The sequence below is a fragment of the Sphaerodactylus townsendi genome, linkage group LG05 (assembly GCF_021028975.2).
Source record: "Sphaerodactylus townsendi isolate TG3544 linkage group LG05, MPM_Stown_v2.3, whole genome shotgun sequence".
In the NCBI taxonomy this organism is placed as follows: domain Eukaryota; kingdom Metazoa; phylum Chordata; class Lepidosauria; order Squamata; family Sphaerodactylidae; genus Sphaerodactylus; species Sphaerodactylus townsendi.
Window position 1 is genome coordinate 134,699,161 of NC_059429.1, and position 13,202 is coordinate 134,712,362.

General features: G+C 49.6%; 1 protein-coding gene across 3 annotated transcripts in view; it reads left to right on the forward strand.

Moving 5' to 3' along the window:
- The first annotated feature begins 256 nt into the window (after positions 1–256).
- SNPH (syntaphilin) overlaps positions 257–13,202 on the forward strand; it is a 59,533-nt gene continuing 46,587 nt past the window's right edge. For all 3 annotated transcript variants that reach the window (XM_048495830.1, XM_048495831.1, XM_048495833.1), the window contains exon 1: positions 257–364. The gene's annotated coding sequence lies outside the window, so the exon portion shown is untranslated. The remainder of the gene's footprint in view (positions 365–13,202) is intronic.

Here is a 13,202-nt window from a genome sequence, read left to right on the forward strand (position 1 = left end):
TCGCTGCTCTTGCGGGGGGAGCGCCAGGACCAGCAGCATGGAAGAAACGGGCGCAGGTGACTTAGGGGTGGGGGGTGCGCTCAGGATGCTCTTGTTTGCAGAGGGGGAGGGGAGGTGTCGGGGGAGCGATCTAGGTGCGCGCCGAGCATCCTTCGTCCCCTCCCGGCTGGAAGGCTTGACTCATCTCTTCTCCTCCGCCCCCCCCATGACAGGTTATTAGCTCGGCTCGCCGGCTGCCTCCCGCAAGCGCCGCAGTGGGGCTGCGCCCTCTTCTTCCTCCTCCTTCCCCCCTCCAGGAACCACTAAGAGGAGCCTGGACTCCTGACACCTTCTCTACCTTCCAGCCCCGCTGGCTCTCCCTCAGGTAAGAGAGGACAAATCTATGCATCCTTTCCTGGAGCTATGTGCCAAGTGGGGGGGGCAGGACTTGGGTTTTTGCAGGTCCCCAAAGGGTGGGCCTCCTAACCTGTGCGTTTAAGATGCCCGGCTTTCACTTTCTGGTGTGGAAGGGGTTCAGCGTGACTCATGTGCTCCTCCCCACCCCCACCAGTTTCCCTGTAAAGTTAAACGGTGTCCCCATAACTGGAATGCATTAAATCTGCAAAGGGCGACAGCTAGATCTCTGCAGTCCCAAGAAGAGGGGTGCTTTGGGGTGGGTGTCTTTCTTTGCAGCGTCCAGCCCCTTTCCCTCCCTATTCGGGGCAGGTGGCGAGAAGCCGCACCGACTCCAACACGCCCCTATTCCCGATGGCCTCTTTTCAGACGGGCCCTGGCATTCCCCCATGGGGCTGTGTCAACCCACTCTGTAAAGAATATCCCATAGTCATCCCTGCCATCCTTGGAAGGGGAAAACTAAACGTGGAATTGGGCTAAATCTCATAGGCGGCAGACTGCCCTTTTGGGGGCGCGAGGGCTTTTTGCTTCTCAATTCAAGGTCATTGCTGCGTCTCATCCTTCAATGCGATCGCACGGTTGCTTTTAAATAAAATGCAATATTTGTTTTTTGTAAAGTAGTGATCTTGCTTGGGGAGATACAATAATAGCCCTGAAAATTCCCCCACCCCTGGTCTTCAAACCACTCCATCTTGAATGCAAATGAAATCCACCTTTCCAGCATGGCTGTGGATGAAAGCAAGGGCCGTGCACCGAGTTTTCTATCCCTGCTTGATAGTCTTCAGTTTTAGTTCCGTGTTTCTGGGGTGGGGTTTGCACGGGTGTGCTTTTCCAAGCAATCCCGTACCTTGAGAGTCATGATGGCTTCCCTTCTCTTTCTCCTGCTTGGAAATTAATTTCATCTTGCTTGCCCTTGTCCCCGTGGAGCGTTCTGTTCTTTCACCCACACAGGGTGGCATTTTGCGTTCTGTAAACAGCTGCGAAGCATCGTCAGTTCTCTGAGTCGCTTGTTTTGCCGGGACCGTCCCTCCTGGGTCAAATCCTATAAAATGCTCTCTTTAGCACTGAGGATTCCCCACACCTCGGCCAAGCGATAAACCTTTAACCAAACTGGTGTTTTGAGATCACCATTAAAAGGAGAGTTGGGTTTACGGTTCTATTTATTGTTTTTGGTAAACTGCCTTTGAAATGACATGGTAGAGAGGTGGAATGTAAATATTTTCAAAAATATAAATAATTTTCAGAGATCAAGTATGAAAAAGTGCAAGCCAGTATGCCTTGTGATTGCTGTAAAAATATAGAAGCACAAGGGTTGCTGTAAAATATTTACAGCACAAGGGTTGCTGTAAAAATATAGAAGAAGAAGAGTTTGGATTTATATCCCCCCTTTCTCTCCTGCAGGAGACTCAAAGGGGCTTACAATCTCCTTGCCCTTCCCTCCTCACAACAAACACCCTGTGAGGTGGGTGGGGCTGAGAGAGCTCCGAGAAGCTGTGACTAGCCCAAGGTCACCCAGCTGGCGTGTGTGGGAGTGCACAGGCTAATCTGGATTCCCCAGATAAGCCTCCACAGCTCAGGCCTCGCTAAAGCTGGATGAATCGGGGCTGTGGCTCAGGGGTAGAGCATCTCTTGGCACGTCCCCGGTTCGATCCTAGGCATCTCCAGTTAAAAGGATCAGGTAGGTGGTGACGCGAAAGACTTCCTCCTGAGCCCCTGGAGAGCTTCTGCCAGTCTGAGCAGGCAACACTGGCTGTGATGGACTAGCGGTCTGATTCCGTGGAAGGCACTTTCGTGTGTGTACAGTTCGGTTGCCTTGTAGTTGTGCTGAATTGAGAAGGCGGGGCCAAACTTCAGTGGGAGAGCATCTCTCACCCTGGCCTGCAGAAGTTCACAGATTCTATCCTCAGCATCTCCAGTTAGGACCAGGCAGTCAGTGATGCAGGAAACCTCTGCCTGATGCCCCCAAGGGCTGCTGCCAGCCTGAGTATGGAATACTGACCTTGTAGACCCACAGTCTGATACAGCAGGTGCACTCTAATCTGGAGAGCCGGGTTTGGTTCCCCGCTCTGCCACTTGAGCTGTGGAGGCTTATCTGGTGAGCTAGATTAGCTTGTGCACTCCAACACATGCTAGCTGGGTAAAAAGCAACTTCATTTGTTCAAGAGGGTTACATTCCCCTGTCTTGTTTTTACTCTTTCCTTTCCCGTGAGAGCCTGTGTTGTATAGTGGTTAAGAGCAGGTGGACTCTAATCTGGAGAACTGGGGTTGATTCCCCACTCCTCCACAGGGGTGGTGGAGTCTTATCTGGTGAGCCAGATTTGTTTCCCCACTCCTACATTCCTGCTGGGTGACCTTGGGTCTCTCAAAACTCTCTCAGCCCCACCTGCCTCACAAGGTGTCTGTTGTGGGGAGAGGAAGGGAAAGGAGTTCATAAGCCCTTTGAGTCTCCTTACAGGAGAGAAAGCAGGGTATAAATCCAAACTCTCTCTCTCTCCCTTCCCTGCTTAACTTCCAGCTCAGTTTCTACAAGAACAAAAGCACAAGCAGAATTCTCGCTGTGTGGGGCCTCCCATCTCTTTTGTTTAACTCTATAGTCATTTTTCATGCGGGCAGTTGCGTGAACATGTAAGATGGATTGCTCTCATTCGAAGAAATAGCGGCAGATGTGTCATTATTGCTGCCATTTTGGGGGAAGGGAGGGTCTGCCCTCAGTGGTGGTAGCATCGGCTTTGTATCCAGAATGTCCCGGGTTCGATCACGGGCATCTCCACTTTAAAAAGACCGGGCTGGGGGTGATGTGAAAGTCCTAAGCCGGAGACCCCAGAAAGCTGCTATCAACCTAAGTAAGCAGCAGTGGCATAGGAGGTTAAGAGCTCGTGACCTTGGGCTCGTCACAGCTTCTCGGAGCTCTCTCAGCCCCACCTACCTCACAGGGTGTTTGTTGTGAGGGGGGAAGGGCAAGGAGATTGGCAGCCCCTTTGAGTCTCCTGCAGGAGAGAAAGGGGGGATATAGATCCAAACTCTTCTAAGTGGACAGAACTGACCTTGATTGGCCAAGGATCAGATTCATCTCTTCAAAACCAGACACCTTGAAAAGACAAATTAAGCACAGTCATTCTGATGCAATCCCTGCTTGCATGCTGTTTTTTAAATTTTATTATTTTGTATGATAATCTAACGCTTGCATCGCGCCAGGTGAGAATAAGTTATCCAGGAGTTCAAGCACGGCCTGTGAGTTGCGTGGCCTGCAGAGTGGTGGTGTGGTGTAGTTGTTCGTGTTGGACCTGGGGCCACAGGGTTCGAATCCCTCCCTCGACTGTGGGAGGTAGCCTTGGACCCATCTCTCACCCTGACCTACTCTTCAGGGTGGTTGTTGGGTGGATGGAGCGGAGCAAAAGGAAACGATGAGAAAAGCCGCTTGGCGTCTCCAATCGGGGAGACAAGCAGGACGTAAATAACAAATGGGTAAAATTAGCCAGGTGCTGTAAGGGTAACTTTATAGCAAGTCAAGCCTTTCATAAGCCTGAAAAGTAAGGACTGGAATCTCCAATCTATGATCCTCCAGATGTTCATGGACAGCGATTCCTATCGGCTCTGCCAATTGGCCATGATGGCAGGGGCTGATGGGGATTGTAGTCCATGAACATCTGGAGGGCTATAGATTGGAGACCCCTGGTCTAGAAGGTCATTGAAATTCAAGTCTGACCCCTACCCAACTATACCCTTAAGCAAGCAGATTTTTGTGCCTTTTCCTCCTGTATTCCATTGTTATTATTAGCATATAAAATGTATTAAGAACATAAGAACAAGCCAGCTGGATCAGACCAAAGTCCATCTAGTCCAGCTCTCTGCTACTCACAGTGGCCCACCAGGTGCCTTTGGGAGCTCACCCCCCTCAGCTGTCTCCAAACTAAAGAGTCCCAAATGCTGCAGCCTCTCCTCATAAGGAAGGTGCTCCAGTCCCTCAATCATCCTTGTTGCCCTTCTCTGCACTTTTTCTATTTCCTGTTTCTGTTCAGTCACAAGCAGCTGAAAGGAATGTCCATTTTCCTTAAAAAAATCAACCCTGCTGAAGTGATATAAACATAAAAAAATGTATGAGCATATCCCAAGCCCATCACTCTGTAATGAACTCTTCAGGTCCCTTTCTTGTTAGCATCTTCCTACTCAGCTGCTTCTGGAGTTGCAGGGCCACCACTGAGAAAGCCCTACACACAGAGGTGGGATCCAGCAGGTTCTCACAGGTTCCCGAGAGTAGGTTACTAATTATTTGTGTGTGCCGAGAGGGGGTTGCTAATTGGTGATTTTGCCATGTGATTTTTGCCTTAGTTACGCCCCTCCTCTCAGCAGTAGCGCGCAGAACTTGAAGCAGTCTAGCAGGAGGTGCACCGGCGTGCGTGGCCGCCTGCGCCTGCGTGCATTCGTTTCCCGCCCAAGGACCGGCGCAGCAGCTGCGTCCTTGCCACAGCCCCGCCCAGCAATGCCCCGCCCCCGGAATGCCCAGCCACACCCCCGTCATGCCCCGCCCAGCCCCATTGACGCTACGCCGCAGTTTGAATCCCACCCCCATGGGAACCTGTTACTAAAATTTTTGGATCCCACCATTGCCTACACAGAAGCCCCATAAAAAGGAAGGGCTTAAAGGAGGGCTTCCGCCACAGATCTCAGGAAGCACGGAGGCTCCTGTGAGAAGAAACGCTCCCTCAGATACTTTGGAGCCAGCAACATTCAGGTTTTTTTAAAGGTCGCCACACCATGAATTAGGCTCGGTGCCGTGCATTGTCATTTATGTGTTATATTTAAATCCTCAACGGAGAAATCAATCTTCCCTCCTCCATTTTCCCCCTGACAACAACCCTGTAAGGTAGGTTAGGCTGAAAGCGGGTGACTGGCTGGAGGTCACCCAGCAAGCTTCTATGGCAGAGTGGGGATTTGAACCAGGCTTCCCAAATCCTAGTCCAGGGGTGTCAAACTCGTGGCCCTCCAGATGTTCATGAACTACAATTCCCATTAGTCCTTCCCAACATGAGCATTGGCTATACTGGCAAGGGCTGATGGGAATTGTAGTTCATGAACATCTGGAGGGCCGCGAGTTTGACACCTGTGTCCTAGTCCAACAATCCTGTGCTGACTTGGATGACCCAGGCTAGCTTGATCTGCTCAGATCTCAGAAGCTAAGCATGGTGGTGGTTACCGGTCTCGCAATGATGCGGCTGGCCTCTACTCTGCCAGCGCTTTTACGCAGTGGTGGGATCCAAACATTTTAGGAACAGGTTCCCATGGTGGTGGGATTCAAACTGGCGTAGCGCCAATAAGGCTGGGCAGGGCACGACGGGGGTGTGGCCGGGCATTCTGGAGGTGGGGCATTCTTGGGCAGGGCTGTGGCAAGGATGCAGCCGCTGCGCCGGTCCTTGGGCAGGAAACGAATGCACGCAGGCGCAGGCTGCCACGCACGCCGGTGCACCTCCTGCTAGACTGCTCCAAGTTCTGCCCGCTACTGCTGAGAGGAGGGGCGTAACCGAGGCAAAAATCACGTGGCAAAATCACCCATTAGTAACCCCCTCTTGGCACACACAAATAATTAGTAACCTACTCTCGGGAACCTGTGAGAACCTGCTGGATCCCACCTCTGCTTTTACGGCCTTGGCCCCTGCCTGGTGGAACGCTCTTCCTTTGACCATCAGGGCCCTGCAGCACCTTGGACAGTTCCACAGGGCCTGTAAAACGGAGTTATTCCACCGGGGTTTTGGGGTGGCTAGCCGCTGACTTGCCATCCCCTGTTTTGCCCTGTATGCCATATTTACTGGCTGCCATTATTGGTTTATCTAGTCCCCTCCCAGGAGGATAGGAGGTTGTTTCTCTGAGTTGCCATCTGTGGTTTGGTTTTTATTGTCATGATATTATGCTGATGGTTCTGATTTTAATGATTGTAGTAACGTTTTAATGGTTTTTATCGTTGTGCTCTGACCACAGCCCTCCGGGGGTGGACGGTATATTAAATGTGACAAACCAATATATAAATAAACAAACCCTGGTTAGTGCTTGGATGGAAGACCACCAAGGAAGCTTGGGGCTGCAACACAGAGGCGGGCGAAGACAAACCACCTCTGAACATCTCTTGTCTTGAAAACCATATGGGGGAGCTGTAAGTCTCTTGGAACTTAAGCCAGCATAGTGGTTAAGAGCAGGTGCACTCTAATCTGGAGAACTGGGTTTGATTCCCAGCTCTGCCACCTGAGCTGTGGAGGCTTATCTGGGATATTCAGATTAGCCTGTACACTCCTGCACACGCCAGCTGGGTGACCTTGGGCTAGTCACAGCTTCTCGGAGCTGTCTCAGCCCCACCCCCCTCACAGGGTGTTTGTTGTGAGGGGGGAAGGGCAAGGAGATTGTCAGCCCCTTTGAGTCTCCAGCAGCAGAGAAAGGGGGGATATAAATCCAAACTCTTCTTCTTCTTCTCTTAATATCTCTTGTCTTGAAAACCATGTGTGATAACTGTAAGTCTCTTGGAACTTAAGCCAGCATGGTGATGTGGTTAAGAGCAGGTGCACTCTAATTTGGAGAACTGGGTTTCATTCCCCGCTCTGCTGCTTGAGCTGTGGAGGCTTATCTGGTGAACCAGATTAGCTTGTGCACTCCAACACACACCAGTTGGATGACCTTGGGCTAGTCCCAGTTCTTCAGAGCTCTCTCAGCCCCACCTACCTCACAGGGTGTTTGTTGTGAGAGGGGGAAGGGCAAGGAGATTGTAAGCCACTTTGAGTCTCCTACAGGAGAGAAAGGGGGGATATAAATCCAAACTCTTCTTCTTCTTCTTCTTCTTCCATGACATCCCACCGATTTCCCTCTCTGCCCTCAAAACGTTGTTCCTGGAAGTCAACGTATCTTCAGTCACAGCATGGGGGGCATGGCGAGAGTCTGCAGTGAGAGTCTGCAGAGAGAAGGGAAAATTGCCCGGCATCGCCACCTCTTTTTCTGAAGATATAAGTACCCTTCAGTCTTCAGGACTGTGTTATTTATTAGACGCATGCCACTGTTTTGAAATGAGCAGCCGAGCTTCAGCTGCCAGCCTCTAACTGGACCGTAACAGGTAGCAGAGAGCTCGGAACCTGCAGTTTCATGCAAATCCGCCTGCAGAATCCCCTCCGTGCAGACATCCTGACAACTCCTCATCTGTCTGTGATGTCAGCTCGCCTATTAAAAGAGCTTTCGTCTGGAATAGCTATGAGAGAGCCCTCTTCCAGCCTCTGCACCATTGGCTGAAGTCAGCAATTCTCCTGCCCTCATGTTGTCTGAAAAACTGCTGACATCGGTGAATGAGGCTGGCATTCAGAGGACAAGGAAATAAACAGAGAGCTGTGCTGTTTGGGCTTGCACAAAGGAAAAGCCAAGAAGTGAGCTGGAGTAACCATTTAGCGGAGACTCCCAGAGCCCGAGCATCCTTTTGCTGAATAGACCTGTCATGAGATTAAAACAAACTGAATGGATGTCTTAGAATATATACATTGTGCATCTCATGGTGCAGGGAAAATAACCTGGTTCTTAATACTAACAAGACAAAGGAGCTTATAGTGGACTATGGAAGGAATAGCTCAGAAATTCAGCCCTTGACTATAAATGGAGATCAAGCAGAGCGGGTGGTTAGTTTTAAATTTCTGGGCGTCATGATTAAAGAGGACTTGACCTGGGGCGTACAGACTGCCGCGGTGGTTAAGAAGGCCCAGCAAAGACTGTCCTAACTGAGACTTTTAAGGAAACAACAACTGAATGGAAAACTCCTGGTATCCTTTTACCGCTGTGCTATAGAGAGTGTCTTAACCTACTGCATCTGTATATGGTTCTCCAGTTGCGCAGTGGCAGATAAGAAGGCGCTCCAAAGGGTGATCACTACTGCACAGAGGATTATCGGCTGCCCTCTCCCCTCCTTGGAAGAACTCTATAATTCCCAAAGCCTAAAAAAAGCCCAAAATATTCTGAGAGACCCGTCTCCTCCAGCACACTCTCTTTTTGAACTGTTACCATCCGGCGGACGATACAGGTGTATCAAAACTAGGACAAAGAGGCTTAGAGACAGCTTCTACTCTAGAGCTGTGGCGATGCTGAACTCCGCGGCTTCGTGTTGATGTGTTTGGGGCTGGGTAGGGATGAGTGGAGAAAGGGGAAAGTGAGGATGGGGTATGAGTCTGAAATTGTGTGCATCAAGGAATGCTGCTGTAAATTTCGTTGTGCGTGCACAATGACAATAAAATGCTTATGCTTATTTGAAGTCAGTTTCCATTGAATTGGGCCCCTCAGATTCATCTAAGAACAAAAGAAGATCAAAAGAGTTTGGATTTATATCCAGCCTTTCTCTCCTGTAAGGAGACTCAAGGTGGCTCACAAGCTCCTTTCCCTCCCTCTCCCCACAACAGACACCTTGTGAGGTCAGTGGGGTTGAGAGAATTCTGAGAGAACTGTGGCTGGCCCAAGGTCACCCAACAGGAATGTAGGAGTGCGGAAACACATCTGGCTCGCCAGATAAGCCTCTGCCACTCAGGTGGAGGAGAGCGGAATTAAACCCGGTTCTCCAGATTAGAATTCAATATATCACTGTAAATAGCCGGCCCAGATGAACCCAATTTGGGAAGCGAAGCAGGGTTGGCCCTGGTTATTATTTGGATGGGCAAGCACCAAGGAAGGCCACCAGGGTTTCTACACGGAGGCAGGCAATGGTGACGCAGCCGTGTTTGTCTTTTGCCTGGAACACCCAATTCTGTCTTCCCCTCGGCCTCAACTGCGCATGCTCAAGGGGAGGAGGGTAGTAAGAATGAGACTGCCAGCATCAGAGAAGAAGAAGAAGAAGAAGAAGAGTTTGGATTTATATCCCCCCCTTTCTCTCCTGCAGGAGACTCAAAGGGGCTTATCTGGGCTGAATTCCCCAGATAAGCCTCCACAGCTCAGGCGGCAGAGCTGGGAATCAAACCCGGTTCCTCCAGATTAGATACACGAGCTCCCAACCTCCTACACCACGGCTGCTTCAGTTTGCCGTCTATCTCAAGCAGTGAAGCGTAGAACTCTGCAACGCTTCTTTTTGGGGCGGACAAAACCCTTTCTCGGCAAAGAAATCTTTCCCACTTGCCCTGTGCTGTGCTGAGGATAGATGCCAGGAACTGAACCCGTGACCTTCTACATGCAACTGACCCTGCTTAGCTGCTCCCAGCCAGGTAGCAGAAGAGGAGCATCCTTGTATAACATCTGCCTGCAAAGCTGCCTCTTCTTATAACCATCATCCCCACTGTTCTTTCCAAGAGAGAGCTCTGCTCAGATATGCCCACCACCCCCAGACTTGGAAGCGGTAGACTGCCAGCCATTGCTTAATGCCCCTGCGGCTTCTCTCTGCCAGAGATAGCTTCCTTGCTGAATGGCTTGCGCATCATCAAGCCAGACAGGTTCGGAGTGGGAGCATATGGTCCCCGAAGGGCTGTTTCGTGGTGGCGCTCAGCGGTACAAGGAAAAGGTGACTCTACGCACAAGGGAAAAGGTGACTCCACATCGGGTTTTATTTTATTTATTTATTAATTAATTATTGCATTTATAAACCGCCCCATCCCCTAAGGCAGGGGTGGGCAACTATGGCCCTCCAGATGTTCGTGGACTACAATCTCTGGGCGATGAACAACAGATATTATAAACAATGTAGCAATAACAATAACATTTAAAATCAGTAACATCATTAAATATATAAAATTACATAAAATTACAGCATTCTGTATGAACCATACGGCGTCCAGCATTAAAACTATCAATGAAACCCCCTCCCGGAGAAGGGGGCGGTATAGATGTTGCGAACTCCCAGAGTAATAAAAGGAAGGACAGGAAAGGCGCACACCATCAGCGACCGGCCTCCCCAAAGGCCTGGTGAAACAATTCGGTCTTACAGGCCCTGCGGAACTCTCCAAGATCCCGCAGGGCCCGGACAGATGGTGGGAGAGTGTTCCACTGGGCCGGGGCCGTAATGGCCCTAGCCCGGGTGGAGGCCAGCCGTATCATTGAGGGGCTGGGGACCACCAATAAATTGGCCTCTGCTGAACGCTTTCAGAAAAAGATCAGGGTAAAACGGGACCCAAAGAGCTGGAGGTAAACCCAAGGGGGAACCCCGCCCAAGAAACCGAATGTAAAAACGAAAGCCATAAAAACGAATGGAGAAATGAGGGAGCAAACCGCAGGAGTGTGGGCCGGAACCGATGAAGAAACCTCATGCAGAAAAGCACCAGGTCTAACACGATACTTCAGCTGTGCTTTATAATTACCTTCCGTCACGCAGCGGTAGATGCCCTTTTGTTAGAATTCCTTAACATCTTCCATCGAGGGTGTCCGCTTACTGTGGTGCTTGCAGTCTCTCGGGAATAAAAGCAGTGGTGGGATCCAAAAATTTTAGTAACAGGTTCCCTCGCCAGCACCCCCTCAGCAAAGGGGGCAGAGGCGTACCCAGGCAAACCTGAGCCTTGGGCAAAACCTGAGTTGGATGCCCCCACCCCATGGGCAGCCACCCCACCACGACCCCAAACATTTTTTTTTGCACCAGGTCATTTCTAAATCATCATCCCATTATAGAAAGTGCCCCAACTCACAAATCTGAGCACAGCAATGGTGAAACACACAGGTTCTTTGATAGAGACTGGTGAGATAAAAGGTACGAAAGGCTGAGAATCATTGAATTGCGGTACCTGAAAGGGATTCACCCAGTTCAGGGAGTGACATTATTAGTCTCAATTGCTAGATGGAGCCTTCACGTTCAAAGGCAGGATGCCTCTCGGGGAGGCGAGGGCGTGGAGGCGGAAAAGCGGACCCCATTAGTAACCCCCTCTCGGCACACACAAATAATTAGTAACCCACTCTCGGCAACTGGTGAGAACCTGCTGGATCCCACCTCTGAATAAAAGCCTGCATTCTGTCTTCCCCGTAGTCCTCACGGAGGTATGTATGGTTGACCTTCTACCAAGGGGTGCCATTTTCCAGGTGAGGCCTGGAAATCGCCTGGAATTACAGTTTATTTATTTATTTATTTATTTCTTAAACTTTTATAGTTTATTTCTTAATTATTTCTTAATTATTTCTTAAACTCAGTTGATCACAGAGATTAGCTCCCCTGCAGGAAACGACTGCTTTGGAGGGTGGACTGTAAGGCAGGGATGGCCAACCTACGGTGCTCCAGATGTTCATGGACTACAGTTCCCATCAGCCCAATGTAAGGAATTCCATAGACGCAGAAATAAAAGGCTTTGGTAGTAAAAGTCCATTTATTAAGACATCTTAGAAAGCTCAAGTACACGCAGTGGCAGGAATGACACTTCCCGCCAGAAGCACAGGTTATAATACCAGGCACCCCATCCCCCCTTCCTGCTTCCCATGGGAACAGAGGCTTCATCTCCCGCGCAAAGATAAAGTCTTCGCCGATGCATCTGGCCCATCGCCCGGGCTGTGGAATGCACTCAAGGTTACTTCACCATCAACACCATTGAATCCTTTACACCCCTGCCAGCATGGCCACAAACATGGAAGTGTAGCCCATGAACATCTGGAGCACCGTAGGTTGGCCACTCCTGCCTAAAGCATGATACTCCCCTGAGGATCCACCCTCCCCACGTTCCCCCTTCAAAGATCCAGGAATTTCCCGCCCCGGAGTTGGCATCCCTACATTCTACCACAGCTCAACATGTGCTACCGTGTTTCCCCGAAAATAAGACAGAGTCTTATATTAATTTTTGCTCCCAAAGATGCACCATGTCTTATTTTCAGGGGATGTCTTATTTTTCTGTGTTCTGTTCGTTGGGCATGCTTCCAAACAAAAACTTTGCTACATCTTACTTTTGGGGGTGTTACTGGCCTAACAGGGGTAAGGGTTTTATTGAAGGGAATCTCCACCAGCTGCTAAAAGTGTAACAGCACACATATAGTTTTAAAAAGTAGATCAATGGGGAATGAACGCTCACGTTGGCAGCGAGAGGGGCCAGGAGGAGATCTTTTAGACTGTATAATACGGGGAAGGAATTCTGGCAATGGATATTCCACAGAGAAGCAAGAGTCCAAATTGAGTTTAAACGTTTTATATAAATTTGTTCAAAAATACACACACACAGTAAGACTTAAGGGCACATACATTCAAGTTCCTGGTATATAAAAAAGGTTTGAAAGATAGATTGGATGATAGAGAAGGGAATGGGGGTTGTTGTGGGGTAATACGTTACCTAACGATACTTAGAAGGGTAGAAGTAGAAGGCAGGGATTCCATGCCAGCACAGAAACCCAATGAAGGACGAATTCATGTCTCAACACCAACAGGACCATGTGGCAATGAGCAAACCATTGCAGGTGAACTAAACTTTTATAAGGTGGGTCGTTCCTTGGTGGGAAAGGAACCAATCACGCTAAGTTTCACATCTGTGCTGGGTTTGGGGGTGCTGAGGTAATTAGTCAGCTCATCTACTGCTAAACCCAGGACAATGGGGCCAAAATTGCTTTGTTAAGCTAAACGAGGAAATGCTGAAAGACTTCCATGCAGATTAACTCTTGAGAGTCACTTCCCAGGATATTCAGATTTAGCTGAGACATTTAGATCAGGATAAGGTGAGTGGTTTAGGAGTCATAACAAAGGTAGAGGAGATGCAGAGAAGCAACCCTTTGTTGCTAACTTGGTTTCCCAGAAGAGATAGGGAAATGACAGTATCTGATAGCAAGTTGGCTTTCCATATTCTTTGTCTTTAACAGTATCTTTGCAAGGTGAGGTAATCAAGCTCATGCCCACAAACAAAATGAGACCTCCAGGTTAT